The sequence below is a fragment of the Salvia hispanica genome, unplaced genomic scaffold (assembly GCF_023119035.1).
Source record: "Salvia hispanica cultivar TCC Black 2014 unplaced genomic scaffold, UniMelb_Shisp_WGS_1.0 HiC_scaffold_347, whole genome shotgun sequence".
In the NCBI taxonomy this organism is placed as follows: Eukaryota; Viridiplantae; Streptophyta; class Magnoliopsida; order Lamiales; family Lamiaceae; genus Salvia; species Salvia hispanica.
The window spans coordinates 19,756-41,300 of record NW_025952077.1 but is presented as its reverse complement, the minus strand read 5'-3'; the positions used below and the strand labels follow the sequence as shown (position 1 = coordinate 41,300).

The 21,545-nt window shown below is 35.7% G+C and overlaps 3 pseudogenes; 1 reads left to right on the top strand and 2 right to left on the bottom strand.

The window, feature by feature from the left end:
- The first annotated feature begins 3,335 nt into the window (after positions 1-3,335).
- On the top strand, positions 3,336-4,709 carry LOC125198981 (annotated as a pseudogene).
- Positions 4,710-10,067: 5,358 nt separating this feature from the next.
- LOC125198979 lies at positions 10,068-12,233 on the bottom strand (annotated as a pseudogene).
- Positions 12,234-13,286: 1,053 nt separating this feature from the next.
- LOC125198978 lies at positions 13,287-21,211 on the bottom strand (annotated as a pseudogene).
- Between the last annotated feature and the right edge of the window lie 334 nt (positions 21,212-21,545).

The following is a 21,545-nucleotide window of genomic DNA, read 5'->3' as shown; positions in this document are numbered from 1 at the left end:
AACTAAAAATTGAAATTATATCTCAAGCTTTAATGTTTTATACCTTAAATTTTGAAAAATTCAATATGACCATATATACCAATTTTAACAATAGCAAATTCTATCTCAACCTTTTAAAATATCAATTACTCCATATACTAATCTTTGCAACTAACATCAATTTTATCAAACGATTGAGCTGTGACAAAAGTCATGACATGGGTAAGAATCTAAGAGATATGAATATCAATATTAACTTTAATTTTTATTTTTAAGAAATAATTAATCAAAACTTAATTGATAAAATTGACATAAATTAAAAAGACGGTGATAAAATTAATAAAATTAAAAGATTATGTAATCGATTCAATTACTAAATGATGGGATAAAAATGAGTACTACAAAGTAAATTATGTTAATTTATCATGCTCTTTTTAAAATAACTTATATAGGAGTAAATCGTAAAGAATACTACAAAAGTGGCATAATTCCTAGATTGGATTCTGCTAGCCTTACACGGATACTATCCACTTTCGGAGTATATAAAACGTAAGAAAAAAAATTTTAAATAACACAATTTATTAACCAAAATGTCAGGTAACACCTCTAATAGTAAAAAAGACAATTCTAAATTGGAAAAATAAAGCCGACTCAATTCAATTTTTTGTCAAGATTTTGAGTATTCAATTTATTTTCCCAGGCCATGTTTTCTGGAACTTATTTCTCGAAAATGAGCAAAATAACTGATTTTGTCAAGGGCCTATCTAGTTGTAGCTTTACACCAAAATTTTAGTTACCATAAATTGTTTCCTTGAGAATTTGTAGAAGCAACAATTAACAAATGGGGACGAGTATGTTATAATATTGGTAAAATTGTTAATGGCTGAAATCAAAGATTTTGGCCATGAATCCACTATTATACGGGGATTTTTATTTATTATTGAACAGATAATATTCTATTCATCAACATTAATTATCACACCTTTCATTCATTTCGAATTTTAAAAATACTCCCTCCGTATTAAAAAAAATAGAAATATTTAAACGGTATGAGTTTTAATCCACAATTGGTAAAATAAGTGAGAAAAATTGGTAAAGTAAGAGAGGAAAAATAAAAATGAGTAAAGTAGAAGAGAAAAGAAAAAATAGTGAAAGTAGAGTTAGTGATTTATGGAGTCCATATTCTAAAATAAAAAAAATTCTAAAATTTCTTTTTTAAGTAACAAGGTAAAATGAAACTAATTGATATTTTTAAAAAAGCGGAGGTAGTATAATATAAATCTTCGTTAAAAATAGTAAAAGTGTAAATAAGACAAATATTAAAGCGCCCTAACGGGTTATATACTAAATTGTTTAATACGATAATTCTTTTTCATTACTCTCTCCGCCCCAAATTTATAGTTTTATAGTCACATTTAGTTATGATACGTGTTTTAAGGAATTGGTGGAGTGTATAATTAATGAAGTGAGATGGGGGAGTGTGTAATAAATGTTGAGATGATGGAATGTAATAAATGAAGTGAGTTGGTTGAAAGTGAGTCTCATTTTGACTTTTTGATTTTTTATTTTTGTTTTGGTTTATTTTTGTGTTGATAATGGTATTTGGGTGTAATTTTAGTGAATAATAGGTAAAATTGTATGTCCAAGAAAAATTCTAAGTGTGACTATAAATATGAGACGAATTTTTATCACCGTGATTATAAAACTGGGATGGAGGAGTATTTCTCGTTGTATATTTGTGTGCAGTGACATCAACTGCAATAGTGATTTTATTATTTTTTGACACGTGTTTATTTGGTTGGATGTGAATATTTTACAGTCGTTTTATTTGTTGTGTCAGTTTATTTGCGTGCCAACATATAAATTGCAACAGTCAGCACCGCCATTTGGCCTATCAACATGTTACTTTTTGATCTTCGTGTATAGTAAATTATGGGAAAAAGAAGAACTTTCTAAAATTAAAAGCATTTTTAATGGTAGTATCATTCTAAATTAATACTCCTACACCATCAACTTTTCCAATTTGCACTCAACTTGGAGTATTATAATTTCTAAATAATTTCCTATATAACAACAATATATAGTTGATGACAAGCAATTCAGGCCGAAAAAGCTAGTAACTTTTGAGTTTGTGAAAGTTAATATATCAAAGTCCAATTGATTTATTTCAAAAACAAACATACACTTAAGAAAGCCTTAATAAGATTGTGTGAGGTTTTGAGAGACGTTTTACAAGAATACCCACTAGCTACTTTTAGTGTAATCCACATAATTTTGGAGAAACTTCGAGTTATTTAACTTCATGAAGGTTGGAATCATTTTAAGGATAAATAGAAAATTAATATTGATCATCTTTAAAAGGCTTACTCCATCCATGCTTTTTTGTTACTACTTGCCAAGATAAAAAGCAAACTATCTTCTACAAAATATTTTATCATTCGTCCATGGATCCAAATATTCTCAATCACAATTCTTTTCGATTTCAATTTAAATTTCCGTTGGACTTAAATAGTCAACAACAATCCCTTTTCTCTTGTTTACAATTTACTAATACTCTCTTGTCAATAAAAGATGTCAATGTTGTGGGCGACAGAGATTTTAGGAGATTTTGTTTTGTGATAAATGGAGAGAGAATATAATTTTTATATTAAATATGAGATAGAATTTTTTCCAAAAATAAAAATATGATTTTTTTAAGGACAAACTAAAAAGGAAAGTGCGACATTTATTATGTGATGGATGGAATACCTCTTATGTTTCGAATAATTCTCAATCTATTATGTTGATTGGCTCAAGTAAAAGTCTACTTCTCGGTCAAGTATCCACGCCGGTGATGAAGTGTCCACTAATTAAGTAAAGAATGCCGATCAAAGACACTAAAATCTCTTTTTATCTTTTCTTCGACACCGTGTCTAATAAACATTACTTCCTAGGTGCGAATAGTACGTGTAAGGGTTAACTATGTGATTCTCTACATACAGTATATAATTATAAGCCCACAATTTATTAAATGCAAGGATTTTATTTCCATCAACCAGGTTTGGAGATTAGGGTGTACTAGTGTATGAAAATCAAAATTTAGAATTTTAAAATCTTTAGTAAATAATTAGTGAAATCCTCCAACATTCCTAAAAAGAAAAATGAAAAAATTCCCATAAAGCAGACAAAGCCATTAAATTCTGTGGCAGTAAAATTGTGACGGTAAAAACTTGTCTCCTTTTATGAGCAGAGCAGTACAGGCGGATCTGGTCAAACTCCCTTTGACCGCTTTCCAATGGACAAAAGATGACACCCAGGGGCAAACCCGTAATTACAATCCTTAATATTTTTGCCAGTATATGTAAAATGCGTCGTTCCCTCTTTATCATCTCTAACCCAATCTCCCTATTCACAGACGAAGAAGAATCTCATCTCACACACTGGAAAATTCCAGCTCTGTTGCTCTAGAATTCGTAGAATGAGAACGAGAAGAGGTCTGTGTTATCCTAAGGCCACGAATGACGATGAGAGCTGTAGGTTGCTGAAGAAACGGAAGGTCGAATTGGACGGAGATTTCGCCGGACGGCGTGATTTTTTGATTCTCTGCCGGATGATCTCTTTCTCTCTCTTCTCTGCAAACTCAGCTCCACCGCTGGATGCTCGTCCGATTTCCTCAGTGCTGTGATGACGTATGTGTAATTGTTTTTGCGATTTGATTTTCACTTTCTGATCGATTTTGTGATTTTTGGAGTTTATGATTCGATGAATCTGATCTTTTTTTTGTTTCTGTTGAATTTTAATCAACAGTTGCAAAAGGCTGAATGGATTGGGGATGAGCTCGATCGTGCTGTCGAAGGCTAGCCGGAGAATGCTGGCGGTGAAGGCGAAGAGCTGGTCGGAATCGAGCCACCGGTTTCTCAAGCGCGTCGCCGATACCGGAAATGCAGAAGCCTGCTTCACGCTAGGCATGGTGAGTGTTTTCGTTTGCTAATTTCATAAATTGGCGATTAAATTCGGAAACAATCGTTTTATCGTTATCGATTGCAACAGATTCGGTTTTACTGCCTGCAAAACCGAGGCAGCGGCGCGTCGCTGATGGCGAAAGCGGCGATCGCCTTCACGCGCCGGCGCTGTACTCGCTCGCCGTCGTGCAGTTCAACGGCAGCGGCGGCACGAAGAGCGACAAGGATCTCCGCGCCGGCGTCGCGTTGTGCGCACGCGCCGCCTTCCTCGGCCAGATCGACGCGCTCCGCGAGCTCGGCCACTGCCTCCAGGACGGCTACGGCGTGAAGAAGAACATCGCGGAGGGCGCCGCTTCCTCATCCAGGCGAACGCGCGCGAGCTCGCCGCCGTGCTCGTCTCCTGCCCGGCGGCGGTGGTGCCGCCGTCGTGGCTGGCGTGGAGCCCCAACCGCGTTGCCGGCGACGCCACCGGATGCCCGCTGCTGAGCGATTTCGGCTGCAATGTGCCGTCGCCGGAGCCGCACCCCGCGAACCAGTTTTTATCGGATTGGTTCGCAGACCGGACCGGGAACGTACCCGGTCCGGGTCTCGCCTCTGCTCGCACACCGGGTGCGGCAGGCCGGAGACACGTAGGCACGAGTTTCGTCGGTGCTCGGTGTGCGGAGCGGTGAATTATTGCTCACGCGCTTGTCAAGCGCTTGATTGGAAGCTCCGCCACAAGGCGGAGTGCGCACCGGTGGAGCGATGGGCTGACGGCGAGGGGCTTTGAATGTGACATTAGTCTTTTTTGGGGAGGAATCTATGATTATTTTTTTAGTTGGGGTGGAAAATTGAATTAATTATAAAATTAGTTGACGGTTATTTAAAATTGTACAGATGTAAAAGCGGGGGTTTATTTTAGAGCGACATTTTCCGTCTCGTCTCCCCGTGAAATAGTACTAATGTTAGTTTATTGGAGAAATGGTTATTATTTGATGTAGAGTAGTATTGCTTATGATTGGGGTTTGTGATGTGAATTAATAATTTGTGTTAATGCTCAAAACATGGGTCGAAATTATGGGGGAGTTGATGTGGTTAGGTAGTAATGGGAGAGCATATCACATGAAAAGTGGGACATGTGATGGGCAATAGAGGTATGATTTTCTTGACAAGAAAGTGAAGCATTGATTCTTTTGTTGGGGTTGATAGTACAAACTCAAATTATAAATTGATAGTGGAACTAGTAACTTAGGTAAATGACATATTTGTGTGTGACATTTGTTGGGAGTTTGCCTAGTCTTGATCTCGGGAGCATTCAATCCATGATTCGAGTATTGTTTGTTCAAATCTTTCGTTGTTATGCACTTTCTACTAGCTTTTCTTTCTTTCTTTTGTTGGTATATGGCTCGTGTTGTGTCTATCTTTATGCATGTTAACATTGGTAGTGGTTTGGTGTTGTTTTGTTGGTTTTTTTGCTTTTGGGAGAGTAGCTCGTCTCTACTTGCAAGCTTAAACATGTGTTTTTTCATAGAAAAATATGTGAAATTACTCAAGTAGAAGATTGTTTATAGTTAAAAAACTTTTTATGTAAAAATAATGGTATCAAGTACCTAACTCATGTTGATGCTAAAGATAAAGCTTTGTTTATAATGTGTGTTGTATATTTTAAGATTTGGATTTCAATACTGTTGAAATTTTGAAAATTGATAGTATAAACGAAATCTTACATGACTTCAAAGGAAAAAAGGATAAGATTTGCATCTTTAAAGGGGCATCCAATTTTGCATATAAAAGTATTCAAGATTTAAGAATCAAGCGTTCAAGCTAAGAATACAATGTGATTATAGCCTTAGGGAATATACTAAAGAATGGGTATATTTAAAAAGTACAATAACAAGCTGTGATATTAGGTTGTAACAAGTTGGAATATAGGAGTTAGCTGGAAAGTAATTTGGTGAATTAAGTGTTTGGATCCTAGTAATTTATAAGAGAAATGAGGCAAAATATTTCAAGTAGTGAGAGGTTGACCAAATCACCACTTAAACATCACATGAGCTACAATTTTTTGAAGACATAAGTAAAGGGTCTATTGTCAATAAAATAACACTGTTTGGTCAAATTCGATACACCTCGTGCACTTTAAAATTTGAATAACAAATTATGAACTTTTAAAGATCTCAATCGGCATGATAATTTTTGGGGGCAGATCCGATGCGAAATTGGTGTACATGGGATGGGAGCGTAATTTTTTGGTGAAGTCAATGAATAATAACGTAAACGTACATTAACAAATGTGACATGTGAACGGCTAAAGGACAATATTAGAGTCTAAAAAGTTAGAATTTAAAAGGTAAATTAAAACAAAACAAAATTGATCAAATGAGATAAATGGATATTTTTAAAATTTTGTAATTTGTAATTCACATTCTGAAAAATGCAGGACAAATCAGAATATTATCAAACCTTCTAGATTTTGTAGGCAATTAACCCATAAATTAATTGGGAATGGTGGTGTCAGGTGTGTGAGGGAAAGAGTCCATGCAAATTGCAAAGCAAGTGTATAATGGTGGGAATGGATAGCACTTATTCTTATATTATAACACTTATTTTATTGTCAATGTTCACTAGCTCAACCCAAATAAAAATTGAATTCAAACTTAGGCAGAGAAAAGAATTAGTTTTGTGGTCCAAAATACCCACAAACACTCAAAATTCCATTCAATTTTCAAAGGCATGTTGGTTGAGTTAACAAGTTGGAAACTAGTTGTTGGTTGGTCGAATTCTCTTTCTTAGGATATGTAATAAAAATGTGTATAATAAGGACCTTTCTTGTATTAAGAACGGAAAACTGATTTCAATTGTTCGACCATGAAGATTTTCTTAATAAATTGTCAATTTATTGAGTTTTACTGGTGCGGATAATTTTGAATGCAAATAAATTTATTTTATACATTAATATAAGTGTTTTTCATGTTTTCACAGTGACAAGATTTTATTTAAACCAATCCTATTTGTATGCATGTAGTTTCATGACATCGGCCTAAAAACATAAGAATATTATTAGTATATCAACATGTATAAGAATTAGGCATGTATAATATTAACCGAAATAGGTGTATATATTTGGAGGAACAAAGGACCATATATATTCTCAATTAATATGAACCAACAGAACCCACTACTCAAATTTCTTTAACTAAATAATGAGTAGTTTGACATAACTCATATATTCCACAATATGTAATTTCCAGCTTCACGTTTTCCTGCCAAAGAAAATCTATTTTTTGGTATCTGTTAGAATTAGAGGTCATTATTATTAAATTAAATTCACCAGCTGGATTGACAACTTACAGAATAGACATTCCCGTGTATATAGGAATCTGATTGAAGAAAATTAATTTGAAAAAGGAAATTAATAATAATTACTCATTTAATCTCGGTTCAAACTTTACTGAACAAAATAATAAGGTAATAAAAAAAAAAAGGCAGTCTGGAAAACCATAAAAATTACCCTTAAAAGCTGTGAATGTTAACATTTTCTCAATTTTTCTATGGCGAAATATTTTGATTTCCTATTTGTCATATATTGTTGTTTTGGGTTTTTATACGTGTTTATATTGATAACGTGTTTGAGTTATTTGCTAAGTGTATTAAGAAAAATGACATATAAGATACAATTTCATTCCAATTAGACCGTATGGAAAGAATGAGAATAATAGTAATAAAATTAATTTACGATTGATTTATAAAGTTACGGGACAAACTAAAATTTAGCCAAAATTCATGAATATTGCTTGTAATTAATTTTTTGCCCAAGAAAAAGTAAATATAATTGGGATAGACAGGCATAGCATTGAAGCAAAAAATATTGATGAGTTTTTGTACAAATGACTTCAATTACCTGTTTATCTCAAGTGAAGCATTTGGTTGGGAAAAAGCGTTACAAAATAATTTGATTCCTTAAATAAGAGAACCCCCTCTTTGTTGCAAACACATTAATGCAACACTACTCGACCTCTCACCATAAACACTCTTTGTTGTTTATTACTCGCCCGTCAGATGGCGAATCTAGGAAACAAACTAGTATAGTCGGATACAATCGAAATGTACGTATTGCGTCGGAAGGGAAGTGGTGTGGCGTGTAACCGACAGGAGTAATGGCGTTGGATGAAGAATGAAAATGAACCCAAGCTAAGGGTTGAAGATTGTCGCCTTTGTAGGATCGCGGTAGCTAGAAATACTATTAATATAAAAAGATCAATAATTCTAAACCGGAAGGGGACGGAACCTATAATTCGACCTTTATAGTGTTATAGACTTATAGTAACAAATCGATTAAAACGAGAAGCGTAATTTGTTGTTCGAGTGGAGAAGAGATCACACCTTAAAAGACCGGCTTAGTAATAATTAATAAACACATTATCAAAATTGAAGTTTATTTCAATCTTGTGGTCCTTCTATTGCTACCAGTGCAAGCCCAAGGCCTATTTTGACATTAAAGCCACGTTTTTGTAACAAATAGTTGTAGCCTATCACATGGCTAAGCTTTGTATATACCCAAACCTCTTCTTTTTTGCTTCCTCTTTGATATACAAAACAATCAATCAATTAATTATCAAATCATGTCTACTCCATCTTCCCCAAATTGTGTCTCTTATTGTCTATACACAACAATTAATCACTTAATTATCAAATCATGTCTCCCCCCATATTACCTAATTGATCAACATATATCAAATCATTTAATTACTAGCATTTATTTCTTTTATTATAATTTCTCACACGTTAGTAAATGCATCCCTATTCATCTCATTGAGCAAAAAAGGCGATTTCGTCCCCTTGGTTACCTCCCCCCGACTTCAGGAGGATTCAATCGGCCGGTAGCAGTTAAGGGAGGCCCCCCTTTTGCGAAGCTTCTCAATCCCCCTTTTTTGGGAGAGAGGGGCCCTCCCAAAATAATGGGATAGCAAGATTCCCTCCGTTCCCAAACTACGCCGCACTCGGGCATCCTCTTCATCTCAAATACAACCATCTGGTCCTTGGGGGTTTTTATATATAATGAGTGCGTAACAAACAGGGTATAATTTTAGAGATAATTCTTTAGTGGAAATGGAAAAAAAATTTTCACTAAATTAATGAACATAGGAGGAACACGAGTTTTTTATTACGTAATGAAGGGTAGAGTTATAATTGCACAATATAAATTTTAAAAAAAAATCTCAGAATAAGTCGTTTGATCTCTTTGTTTAAAAAGGAAGGAGGGGGAATGGGAAAAATAAAGAAATTTAATTTTTTGGATTTTTTCTTTTACAAATTCCATTTTTATTTTATCAAAAAAAATGAATATGATGAAAGTAGGGAAATTCATTCCCTCCATCGTTCCTTCCATCGTACCACCCCCCATAGTTTGGGGAGACGGTTTAGTTTAAGCCAAGCCTAGGGTAAAATTAGGACTCCTGGCGGTTTTAAAGTGGGGGCCCCTAACCTTTTTGGGGTTAAAAAGTTTTTTTCTTAAAATTAATTTTTAGCCTCAAGATTTAGGCCTACACTTAATGGGCTAATCATAACTATTAATCATTGGAAAGCCCATTACCTAACTACCAAACATTGTTAGCAGAATTTTTTTTTTAAAAACTTATAGAAAATTTTAAATTCATTATTTTAATATTATGTAAACTAAGCATTTTTTTTTGGGGAAAAAAATATCATGGTTGTACACTGAACTTTAATCCATCCTAACGCCAATTATTAATTAAAAGTTAACAATTAAGTGTGAAAATGAAGTATCAACTAGTTCAAACTGCAAAACAATAGGGTGGCATCGAAGAAAATTTGACTGTAGGTCACAAAGATTAAATTTTGAACAATTCAAAAACCCCAAATTCAACATTGAAAAATAAAATCAACAATAAAGGAGCAAAGATGTATAGTCAAACATTCACATGATAATTCATGAATCAATATGACTCTATCATTTCAACACCAAACAGGGCCAGACGCAAAAATTTGTTAATCAAAGGGTTATATATTTTAAATTTAAAAGTCAGAAATTTGAAGACAAAATTTTTCTCGTGTTCTGCTGTGACGATAGTTGATTTTGCACAACGATTCACACAAATATCAAAATTCAATGATAAAAGTAAGTATAAAGGAATAGGAAAGAAACTTTTAGCTCGGTAGAAGCAAGCCCCTCCTTGCTTCTGTGTGCGGAAAAGACACCATATGCTCGCAGAAAAATCCCCGGATATATCGACGCTCATCATCGCACACCAAAGAGGGATGAGAGTTAGCTACCGCGCACCTATCAGCATTTGCAACCACGAACACCCCAAACCCGAATCTGCTCCTTGTCCGATTCACTCGTACTCGAGCTGGACGCCTCCTCCTTTTCCGCGGCAGATGCCTCCACTCGCTATACGCCTTTGCCATTTCCTGGACTGGTATCAACGGGGCGTAGCAGAACAAGCTATAGCCTTTCCCTCTCATGCCTTGGACCAAGCTATTGTACTTCCCACCAATGTGTGGCGGTTGGAGCAGCAACCTCCGCCACTCCCTGCAGAGTCGAGTGCTGGTTGATCTTGTACCGCACCACAGCTAGCTGGTTGATGGCGAGTCTTGGACATGGACGAGGATAGATATACTGCAGCCATTGGACCACCAACCTTGGCTTCCCCGACCAACTCTTCAACTGTGGCGGACGCCTTCTTCATTAGGACATGGACCTTGAGAGCCACGTCTTGGCCATGGGCGGAGCATGCTCATCGAACTTGTGAGATGCATCGTCCACCTAACACAAACAATTAAACAATCAAAAGATTATTTGGAAAACGATTGACTAGATAACATTGCAACTAACATGGATCCATGCTACCATATGTAAATAGTTTTCAAACGAAAAAAAAATTGACAACAAAAGGCTGCAAACTGAACACGCAAAGAGCAAACAGTTTCAGAAGACAACACGCAAAAAAAGCAATGTCCATAAACCACAAAAGCACCAACAAATGAAACCTACTGCTAGCACACCAGAGACGAGCAAAGGGCAGAAGGAGGGCACGCACTCCTCGGTCAAAAACATAAGACACACGTCAAACAAAAGCAAAACAATTCAATACTAAATGATAAATATGGGGAAATAATAACTGCAGATGAAAAAGATCACCCTGAAGGGTTCAAGTGAGGATATTATTGGCAAATGAAACAAACAAATATACGTAACAAATATCCAAAGCATAAAGAGATAACTGAAACTACTATATAATTCCTGTGAGCTACTCCTCCTAGTTTGTTTAGGACTTTATTTGTATTTCCTCTTTGAATTGGGTTTTAAATTTTATGCATTTAATTTTATTATAGCTTCTTTTACCTATAAAAAAGGCATTGCTACTTGCAATATTTGGGAGTCTTTATCATTATTTTTTCAAGTTTACGCTTAGCCTCTCTGGATATAACTTTCGTATCCTTTTATTCGATTAATCAAACAGGTTTTCAATCCGGGGTTTTGACGCTTACATCTACAATCTTTATCTTCTACTCCCGATACAATATTTATCTTTTATCAAACGGATTTCATCTCATTTGTAGTGTCTCCTAATTACAGTTTTAATACTACTCCATATAATTAGAGTCGTCTTGGGTGGATAACTGAGTAAAGTTTAGTATTCCCGGGCACATTGCCACGCATGCCTAACCAATCAATTGTGATTTTGACATACCACGTATAAATATATCCGGACTAATAAATTTAACAGCATTTCTGAGCTACTTTTCGGGTGAGTATCAGATCACATGTGGATCATCAATCACCGAACAAGCACGTAAAAAAATCATCAACAAAAAAAAAAGCAAACAAAATTCAGAAACGTAATCAATCGAGAAGTACACTAATAACCCATCAACAGCAGTAATAGATCTCAGCACATCACGAAATGTCGAAATCAAACCATATTTTCTCAATAAATAACCGCATCGCATCACGGAAAAACAAATGAAATCAAACCTTATTGTCGAGGAAAACAGAAGATGGTAGAACGTCTCTGAATCGGTGGTAAATCGGGGTAACAACCGCCGTAACGGCGCCCTCCGCCCTGTCGACGGTAGGTCTGAACGAGCCAGAATTCTGCTTGGCGTGATCGTAGATGTTGGAGACGAGAAGGACGGCGTTTATGACGAGAGACCTCACAAAACCTAGGTGCTTCAATTGGATGCCGCCATTCACGGCTTCCCTCCATCTCAACCTATTATCGCCATAACAAAGCAGAGATTAGTGAGAGAAAATGCAGAACTGGAAGAGAGTGGGAGAGGAATTGATGCGAGTAACCTGAGATGAACCATTTTGGAGTGTGGAAGAGAAATGGTGTGGTGTTGGCGTGAGGAGTGAAGAAGCAGTATTGCAGTTATTTAGTTTTTCGGATCTTGCATTTGGAGAAACAAATGGAGTCGCGAGGTGTATTTTGGGAGTTTTGTGGAGTGCCGCTGAATCGGATGCCACGTGTCGTTTCACATTCCTTCCTATTCTCGGAATTAATCAACCGCTTCACTATTGTCGCAATTCCAATTAATCATTCATTCCAATATTTTTTTTACATTGAATATAGTCGCTGTAGAAGCGTATCATATTTCAATTGCAAAGGAGTACTATAGAATAACATATCGTATTCAAACATGTTTTAAACAAATACAAGTAATATTGATAAGCTTTTTACAGTAAACTTACCTTAGTCAACATAGCATTATTAATTAAAACTAATACTCCGTCTATTCACATTTACATTTTTTTCTTTTTCAATATTTTCCAAACGTGGTAGTAATATTTTTGAAACAATAAAATTTTACCGATTTTTACAATCAAATCAACCGTTTAATACATTCACCCAAAATTTTTTTTCAAATACATTAATCAATACAGTAGCTTCTAAAATTTTACTTATTTCATCTAAAAAATACGTATACTTCATTATGTTATATGGAACGAAACGAATGGAGTACAAAAGCATTGATTGTGATACTTTATGGAGCGAACGTGTTGGGGCACAATTACAAACATAATAGTATTTCAAAATTTACTAAACTGATTAATCCCCAATTGAAAATCTCACTCGTCAAATCTATATTATGCATTTAAAAATCATATGCTGCAGTACCTTGAAAGGTAAAATATTTAGGATGTTTTTATATCATCAACTGATATAAAACAACTGAGCACGAAAAATCTCACACAGCCATAGATTTCTGGCGCTTTGCGTATTGAAGGATCGGCTCTTTGACCTATAATAATTATATTCACATAAAAAATGGTTAAAATGCTGACAATCAGATTTGTTAAGGAGTAAAAAGATTAGAAACACATGTACAAGAAGTTTACCGTGCTTGTTTTCTGAAACGTTTGTCCTGAGTAGACTTGCTCTCCATGACCAAGTCCATGTTGTCGCCACCTCTGCTCTCGTCAGCCCCAGGCACGAAACTCTCTCGATGCTGCTGGCTGTGTGTGTTTTCAATAAGCCCAAAGTTAATATTCTACACACTCCATCCCAAGGTAAATAGTGCGTATTCTTTATCTGGACGTCCCAAGCTATCTTTTGATTTATTCCCCCTTCTACTTTAGTATTAAACACCATTTTTCTTGTGCGGAATGATTTTATCACTTAAGTCGGACGCAGGAGTGAAAAAAGTTAGAGAATGAGCAGACCTCAGCCCTGCTAGTTGGGGTACTCGGAACGGCCCATTTTCCTGGCAAGTCCTGTTGAGTCATTCATGTTTGCATCTGATCTGCCTCTTGTCCTGGTGATATCCGACCCGATGGAGTGGAGACCCCGGGACGTGGATAAGTCCTTGTACTTGTTACCTGATTCCAAATCATGATAGATTGTGTAAATCATGCCGCTAATTAACTTAACTTTTGGTTTAAGAAAGAAGGTAATATTAGGCACCAGCAGCAGTCTCAGTTTCTAGATTGTTGGTGGACTTGTCTCCTGATCCCGTATTATCCACGTCCTGTTAAGAAGGACATAATGCTAAGTATCGAAGACCAAGAGGCTTATGCAAGAAATACAGTACTAATCTGTACCATTGCATCAAAGTTTAAGATCTTTGTCACTTCAAGCAGCTTTTTGTTAGTGAGGTCAGATTGGATCACTCTCTTTCCTGGCAGAATAGAAAGCATGTGTGTCAATTACAGTATCTTTGTTTATGTCGGAAAAGCATGTAGTAGTTAGTTACGTGTACTAACCAAGTCTGCGGTTGCTAGTGGTGGCCTCAACGTAGCCATCTTTCGCCATTTTGTCTAGAAGCTTCCGAACTGTGCCCTGGCTGGCTTTGCCTTCAAGTTTGTTCTGAAGTTTTGCTACTGTTATATACCTCAATGGAAGAGTATGGTCAAAGCCTGGAGATAAAGGTAAAGAACTAGTGTAAGTGAAGAATGACACAGCTTGTAATAACTCAATAATTGAACAGGAATTGAGGGCTTATGTACCTTCATGTACATGTGATCTATGCTTCCAGCTTTTCCGTCATGTCCTACTGCATGCACATCAGCTTCTTCTTTCACAACATCAAACTCATAGTCGAAATTCTGCAGTTCAGTTGCATACCACAAGGAGAAGACACAACTCAACATACAGGTTATAAATGGAAGCATTGGAAAATGTTCTGAAGAAAAGAAAAGAACCTTTTTCTTGTTAATGACATAACAATCTTCAGTAGCTTTGTTACAAATTTTCCTTCACGAGCTTGTCCATAATATCTGAAATAGCCAATTTAGCATCAGATGAAGGCTAATAGTGAATAGTAAGTAACTACGACTGTTTCTATTAGCTTGAGTCCTTCAGATCTTTCATTTGTACCTTCAATCAGGACCTGCACAATAGGTAGATATGGATCAGATACACTGAACAGAATAACTTGAGTGCTTTATACCAGGTAAATTAGTGCTTTATATCATGTATTCATGTATAGAATTTTTACAACTGAGATGTCTGGGAAATTGAGAGGACATCAGTGAGGTCAACTGTTTCGAGGTGATAAGAACTTATCCATTCCTTCACCCGCTCCAATTGGTGTTCATCTTCTGCTGGATCCTGTGTATTGTCTGCATTAACAGTGAAGGATTAGAACATCTTTAAACGATATGAAAGTAGAAATCCTGCATAAGGTACTGAGGTGATTAAATGGAACCTTCATCCACTGCTGCATTATCCTCTTGAAATTGATTTTTTCTGCCAAACATGCAGAAAATTAGTGTGATTCAAGCTATAAAATTTGCAATGCAGACTTATCTAAGGCTGAAAGGTCTGTTGTTTGATAATATTTTACCATAAGTTACAATGTATTGATCATCGTCATCTGAATTACTCATCTGAGTTAAAAGGTTAAAAAGACAAATATCTATGCGTCAAAATTAGATGATCAAGATTTGAAACTCAGCTGACCAAATGCAACCAACCAAATGATACCACTGTTGGATTCACTATCTTCATCTATTGGAGTGAGACTCAGCTCCCAGGCTGATTTCATCATCTTGATAATCGTTATTTTCATTCACAAGGATCACACGCTCTTAACTCTTGTTGAGTTTATAGTTGGAGAGTAAGAGATTAAAAAGGGCAGCTAGATACAGTAAAAGATTCTGTTGAAATCCCATTCCTTCAGATTTAGTACCAAATGCTTGCTATTGACTCTGCCAACTTCCATCTTCAACGGATCTTTAAATCCATAGATTGTGTGGTTCCTCATCGGTGCAGCCTCTGAAAAATGGGGGCTCATAATCCATTGGCTGCAAAATTAAGGTTATGTAAGAAATCAAAATGAGCAAATGACTAAGCTAGCAGAAGAGTCCAAAACTCTGCATCCATGAAAACCACTACTATTGAACAGTAACAAGCAACACTTCAGTTAATTCATTTTTCCATAATCAATTCATAAAAGTAAAGTACAATAAATTAAAGAATATAGATGAGGGAAAATATATACTACTCATGTAAAATCCCTACCGCACATCATCATAGTGACAGGAGCTTCATCAGAACAGTGGCATGAAAGAATGGTACACAATCAACAAGTATGCTAAAGAATCAAGTAAAAAACAATAGATAGTCACAACTCAAGTATCTAGAAACCACACCCTTCAGACTTTATCCAGTTCTCAGCCAGTTGTACCAATGTGGGCAAACGATTCTCAAAAAGAACTCCTGCTAAATAAGCTTTTTCATTTATCATGTGCAAGAACAGTAAGCCAAAATTTTATAATAAAATGTTGTAGATATCAAATACCCTCATCTGACTTGGAGTTATTTCTGTTGTGGAAATTACGTTGAAAGTCCAATCTTCTTTGGCTGTCCCACTACTGTTGATGTTCATTAGAAAACCTCTCAGATTGCCAGAACTACTAGTAACTAAATGAGACTGTGAGTACTCCAGATCAGTGTATGCTAAATTAAAAGCAGACAGAAACAATGGCTAGATCTAGAACTGGTCAAACTGTTAGTAGCATCTTATACACAATGTTAAATATGGAAACAAATCTAAGGACAAGAATTATCTAATGATGATTTTCCGATTTATATATATGAGCCATTTTTCTGGAAATAATAGCTTTGAGACTTACAAGAATATTCTCAAATCATTACCATCTACCACTACATTACGTAAATAGCAGTGCTTTACATATTTTTTTCAGGTAAGGCATCATAAACACCATACAGAAAAGTAGTATTACCAGAATGAATTTCAGCTCCCCTTGAGTGAGAGAATGGGAGATAGTGTACATAGGTCTCTGATAAGGCCTTTTCTCTCATCCAATCAATGAGTCTCCGTGATTCCGCATCCAGAAGTGCTTTTAATTTTTTATGTCTGTTGACATAGTCAATATAAAGGCTCATTTAACTTCATAGTTGCTTTGTGGAGATATATAATACTATATTGGCAACTTACCCAAAGCTTAATAGATTTGTCACTTGAATATTTCTCAGGAAAGGCCTCTGATGTGGAACCGATATTGATATTATTCTCAGCAGATTCCTCGTCGATCAAATCAGAAGCACTTTGTGATGCTTGTTACGAATTATTAAACCAAATACAGAAAATGAGAAAAAAGGAATACTACACCAAAAGACACAATACTGGTAAGGATGTGTCAACATAAGAACAAATGGTTCAGATCAGAATAAGATCGTTAGCTAAACTTAGACATTTCGAAGGAATACAAGCAGTAAATTTTATCCAAGCAAGCTTGTGGTAATATACATAATATAATGAATTACAAGTTCAATCATCAATCAAGACTAACATCTTATTAAAACTAATACTCCGTTACTTCAAATGTTGATAATCCGGTTCCTGACCAAAGATACTACTCCGATTGAGTTGCACAGTAGGACTGAAATTCCACGGAAATGATTCAGACCGTTTAAAAAGCTAAACAGTATAAATATGCAAATATTCAGGCACAATTGATACAGACCAGGAACCAAAATCCAATCGGAAAATCAAAGACAGAAATGGTACCCAGCTGCCTAATGTAAAGGATCAAGACGATATTGTAGTAACAACGCGATCGCAGTTCACAAGTTATTGAGTTGTTGGTTCAAGTGCTGAAAATGAGTAATTCGTACAGAAAAAATACAGATCAAAAGGATAAGTGAGAGATTGGGCTGAGGAGAAGCGAGTCCTGCTCCGTTATCTCAGATTCCTTCACTTTCTAAAACCACCTGAAATTGTTAAAACAGTAAACATCTTAGCTACGATTAAAGCTGAGATCAAACTATGGAATTGAGAACAAAGCCTTTTCGTGATAGACTTTCATCTCACCATTGCTTCGAATAAATAGAGAGAAACAGAGTTTTGAAAGGAGCTGTGAATTGGTGGAGTTTGAAACTCGGAAACGGAGGGGTTTTATATGTATAGATTTTTGCAGGTATTAACCGTGGTTAGGTTCATAATAACCAGAGTTCAAACGGCTTATAACTGCGTAAAGTTTGGCTGCATGGGAATGTAACAGCAAGCAAATCTGTAATTTCAGTGTTGATGGGCATATTCTGCACTTGGGGTATTTGCTGCGCACGTGATCGAAAACAGGACACAGCGAGCGCAATGCAGCCCTTTCCCGTGCCGGGCTCCATTTGGTCTTGAATTTATAGGCTGATGAGAATTTTGGCCTTTTTGATAAGACCATATATTTTTGAATTTTAATATAAAAAATATTGAGATAATAATTTTCATAATGATTTTTTAAACATACTAAGGTGAACGATTCACACAAAAAATATCGGTGACTGGATTATTATGTAAATAGAGTAAAGAAAATTTTCAATTTAGTAGGAGCTTAAGTCCCTTATTAAAGACCATGTGCATCTCCGCATAACTAATCCGATCCTCACATTGTTGATGCTCACTACGGACCTACAATTTAATGGGGAGGTAATGAATTCATTTAATTATTTTCTACTATGCAAGTTCAAATTTTATTCATTCATACACATTATTATATAAAAGTCCCTATTAATAATCTTAGTTACTCTGCTAAATTTATTTTAAGGTAAATTTAATTCTCATTTATCATTCAATAATTTGATACTCTTAGGTATGTTGACATGACTCAAAATTTTCGGTAATTAAAGAATAACTATTTATTTACTTAATAAAATAAATACTTTTTCAAGTGTGTAACTAAAGTTTGAGATTCATTTAAACATTGATTCTAGGGATGTTGTAGGCATTAATTTGATTATATTTTCAAGAAATTACAAATCAATACTTAATGGAAGTTGAAGCAGGAAGATGGATCACCCTTTTGTCTCTTACCATTGGCATAATTTTTCCCAGTCGATTATCAATTAATAGATAACGGAATTGAATGAATCAGTTACTATTAGTTAATCTATAAAAATTTTTTGGTTCCGGTTAATTTCAGGTTAACTTTTAAAAATTGGGATTAATTAAACGTAAAGGTGTTTAATTATTAGTTAGTCAATAGATAACGAACCGAAAAAATAAAATCGGTTATCAACTTATGCCACAAAAAACAAACATATAAAAAATGAAATCAAGAGACCAAGAAAGGGCCAATTAAGGGAAAAAATCATCCATTTAAAATTTTAAATTTTATAAACTTAAATTTTATTTCCGGGTTTACTTTGCAGTCCTGAAACCCCTTAATCCCTGCTTTTTCCTCTGTGTAGTTATTTTTTCACTTTACTGCTTCGACGAGACAAAACGAAGCAACTGAAAAAAAAGCAACATTCCCTGAACGGGGCTCCTCCATTGTGCTCTAAAGGGGGACTGCGCGGCTACTTTCTCTCGGAGTTGAATTTCTGGGCGATCAGGGGCGACTCTTGACTCCCACTAAGCTTTTCCCAAAAACGGGGGGCAGCTAACAATTCTGAATCAGAACGATCGTCAAACCAGCTTTATGGGGATTCCTTTTCAACTTGGGAAAACCCACATGCTTACCATCCAAGTCCAGAACAAGAGATGTTGAAGGGCAGCTTCTTGTTTGTTTAGGCAATAGCAGAGGCCGAAACGTTGGAACCACCGAAGAGAGGTCTGGTAAATTCTTTATGAAAAAGTATGGGTCAAAGTCATCATATTCTTCAGCAGCTTCATCCTCCCGACGTACATCCGCTGCCATGTGGTCCTGATTGTTCTCATCGATAAATTCCTGGTTTGAATTTTTCATGGAAAGATATATAGCTGAAACTTCAGGTGAAAGAGTGACACCACCTAAATTTCACAGAGAATAATCTAGTGAATTAAGAGAGGAAGAAATTGTGGAATTTGTGGAGAAAAATACATTTCTATTTGCTTTACAAATACCTGGGCAATCAATCTGGACGTTCTCCTTTGCACAGTCCTGAAATTGCTGGTTCCCATTCCGGAAGTAATTATAAAAGTCTGCGGGAATGATTCAATCAGAGATAAGTAAAGGTACTTGAATATATATCATACTCCATTCACTTGGAAAACAAAAATGAAAATAAAAAGGACATGATCACTGTTCATATACTATGGTACCTTCACTTGAAATATCATCGACATCACTTCTAGCAAGGTGAAAGGAAGGAGAGAATATGGTGCCCGCACTGTAATCAGCAGCTCCATTCCCATGAATCTATAGTATGACAAATAAAATAAACAAAATCTGGCAAGTTATAGCAAAACTTGTTTCCGGCATTCTTATTTCCCGAACATAAAAATTAGTCGTCCCGTGAATTTTTTCACAGGCAGAAGCAAGAATGTAAAGCATAATTCAATAGAAAATATGCATATGCAAAGCACTTGATTACCTTATTTATAAAAGAATTATGAGACTCATGCTCAGCTTGATGACCCAAACATATGTTGGAGTCCTCTGCATCTACCAATCTGAATTTGGAATCCAAATTTGTTCCACCAACAGATTCCTCAACTACCTTTAATTTTGTGCGAACTGAAATTCCACAAGAAACCTCCAAAATCTACCGGTTGTTCTTTTCTTGGTCTGCATTGCTCATTTAAGGAAGACTGTCCCAGCTGTAAACCACTCTCATTAGACTCAAACTCGATTTATTAGGTTGAAAGAAAAAAATTTTATGCAATCCCATCACCACAAAACCCACACTCACACAAAACCTTCTAAATTCAATTGAAAAACAATGCACTATCCGATAAACCCTTATGCAACGGAAACAGCTTTCCCAAAATCTACATTTTGATGGAGTAATTGTACAAGATAAAACAAGTTCCAGACATTTTCTTGTTGCTGTTAAAATCAACTCAACAATACTGAAATGGAGCATAGAAACCGACTGACAAATCCATTTCTCTGTGAAATTACAATTAAACAATTCAATTAAACCTTGACTGCAACACCAAAAGAGCTTCACTGAATTGACTAAATGCTAAATATTCACAAGCCCCAAATAACATAAAAAAAATACTCATAAAACCACAAAGGCTTCTATTCACATTGAGCAAAAACGCAGGAAATAAAACAAAATCCCCAAAACACAGCTCAGCGGATATCTAGCTACTGATTCCATTGCACCCAAATTCCAAATCAGAGAACTAATTCTCCACAATTAGAGAGAAATAACACTTAAAGGTAGTATTTTTTTCGAGAAAAAATGAACTCAACCATAGCAAATCCACATGCAGCTCCCCCAAACTTAGGCCAATCAAAAGAAACCCTAAATCCCAAAAAAAGCTAACCACAAAAAAGAACACAGTAGAATTGAGTATGTCAGCATGCGTATTCACTAACTCAATCGCGAAAATCCGAACAAATTCAGAAATCCGAGGAATGCAGCAAATGATTCGTACCTCGAATTCAAATCTACCATGGGAAAGTGAGCTGCTGGCGCAATTAGCTGAAAAGAGAGTTTTGTAAGCTCAGTTCAAAATGGAGAATTTTCAAGAGGGGGGAATTAAAACCTCTTCTTTCCCTCAAAAAGATTAGAAAATGGGAAATATTAGGAAATGAAAAGAGATCGAAATGGCTTTTCTATTTTCTTTTTGCATTTTTCTTTGGGTGAAGAAAATGGTTTGAAATGAAATTACTGCTCTTTGCAGCTTATTAATACCATCTTCCTTAAATTACGATTACTGTCTTTGAATTTACAGAATTTTGTACACAACCACGCACTTGGGTCGATATTGGATATGTGTACTCGCCCT